The 2097-nt window shown below is 56.7% G+C and overlaps 1 pseudogene; it reads left to right on the top strand.

Annotated features, from left to right (window-relative positions):
• The first annotated feature begins 619 nt into the window (after positions 1-619).
• LOC106722693 overlaps positions 620-2097 on the top strand; it is a 10336-nt pseudogene continuing 8858 nt past the window's right edge.

The raw sequence follows: 2097 nt of genomic DNA, 5'->3' as shown, positions 1-2097 counted from the left end.
AGCTAGTCAGAGAGAGGAACAGATTTTAGTATCTTCGCATAAAAGCAATAAAAAACAGATACCTGACTGCCTCCGAAGGGCTGGATAATGATAAATAATTTAATTTTTTCATATCATCTGCTTCTTCTTTATTAGTCATATATATTGCATTCATACCCTCTATTGCTTCCACGGCTTATTAGTGATAAATTGTCTAACCTAGTGGCTACACTGGGGCCTGTGGGGAGCCATTGCTCTGTGGCATAACTGCTATGGCCTGATCCTGCAAACCTACCTGCCAAAGCCAGGGCAGTGGGGCCAAGCTCAGGGTGGGCAATACCTCCCAGCAGCCTCAGGGCACAGAAGCAGTAATCTGTGGTGGGGGCAGTAGGAGGTGCTGTGCTGCAGAGGGGGCAGAAGGGGCATTCTCCTAGGCAGCCCCAGTACCCCCAGTCCTAGACAGGGGCTTATACATTGCCCCAGCCTGATGGAAGGGCGGAGTGGGAGGGGGCCTTCCCTCCCGCAGCAGATGATTGGCCAGACACAGGTGTTGGCTTCTGTGGGCAGGAAGAAAAAAGGAGAAGTTGATGTAGGTGGGTGTAAGAGCTACCAGGGCCCCACTCCCGGCTGCCCTGCGATGATGCAGCAGCTTCCTCTCCTCCTCCCTGGCTTCTTTGTGGCATGGTGGTCCCTGCTCGGTGTGCGGAGGGCCCAGATTCTGGAGCTGGGACTGGTGGGGTGCTTGTGCAAGATTCGGGGTGGGCCTTGCCCCACCACTGACCCTTGCTTTCTTTGCAGCCTTCCCCATGTCATCCCCCATGCCCTCCATGCCACCCCCCCATGGAACCCCAGATTCTTTGGCTGCTGGTGACCATGGTCTTCCATGACACCACCAGATCAGCTGACACCCAGGGCACTGTGCTGCTGGGTGATGTCCCTACCCATGCCATGGACTGTGGTACCTGCCCCATCCGCTTCTACCAGCCCTGGGCCCGTCAGAGGATGTCCCCTGAGCAGTGGGATGACCTGGAGAAAGCTATTCATCTCTACCTGGTGCTTATCACTGATACAATTGTCACCGTGGTGCAAGGGACTGGCGTGAACTATGAGTATAAAGAGCTTGGGGTGGGGGCTGAGCACTGACATGCTCGTTGCAGCTGTCTCCCACCTGGCAGGGTTGGGGCCACCAGGGTCCTTGTGGTGCCTGGCACTGGACAATGCCCCTTTGAGTGGATGCAGGCAGGACCTGAGCTTGATTGGAGAGGCCCTGCCACACCCTGGGTATTTTAATGGCTGTCAGAGGAGGTACCAGGAGGATCTTGAAAAGATGAAATGGTTGTCTAGCCACAAAGAAAGGATAGAGTGTCCCTGGCACCGTGCCACCATCTCCTCACCTTCCCAATAGCCCCATCCCTGCTCCCCTGAGCCTCACAGTGTACCCCAAATCCTCTTCCAGTCCCCTTTGTGATGCAGATCCTCATGGGCTGTGAGATCCTTCCCAATGGCACCTCCCACAGCTTTTACCTGAGCACGCGGGACAGGCACAGCTTGGTGAGGTTCAACCTGGCCACGGGTGAGTGGGTGGCTGCACCCGGGGATAAGATGGCCCAGCGGATTCACCGTAGTTTCTTCCAGGACCCGGTCACATCCAGCCACCTCCAGTTCCTGCTCCAGTACACGTGCATCACTGAGATCCTGAGCTTTGCCTACTACGGGAAGGAGAAGTGGGAAGGGTGAGGCCAGACCTGTACTGGCATAATCCCCCCTGCCCTCCCACCCTGCCACCCTCTGGCTGACATGGAGCTGTCTGCTGGGGAGGAAGCAGTTGCTGCTTCTATCCAGGCCTTGCCTGGGCTGAGATGCAGCTGTCTCTAGGATGAGGCACCTCCACTGGGATCCTTCACGCAGCTGGATGTGCAGTTGCCTTTTGTGTCATGGATACCCTAACCACGCCTCTGTGTGCCATCCCCAGAACGCCTGGTGGCTGTGGTGTTTGCCCGGCAGCCTCCTGTTGCTGCAGAGCTCCCACTGCTGCTGGTTTGCCGGGTCACTGGCTTCTACCCACGGTCCATTCGTGTGACCTGGCTGCAGGACGGTGAGGAGGTGACTCCAGGCCCG

The sequence above is a fragment of the Alligator sinensis genome, unplaced genomic scaffold (assembly GCF_000455745.1).
Source record: "Alligator sinensis unplaced genomic scaffold, ASM45574v1 scaffold634_1, whole genome shotgun sequence".
In the NCBI taxonomy this organism is placed as follows: Eukaryota; Metazoa; Chordata; order Crocodylia; family Alligatoridae; genus Alligator; species Alligator sinensis.
Note: the sequence above shows the minus strand (reverse complement) of the source record. Positions and strands in the feature narration are given on the sequence as shown.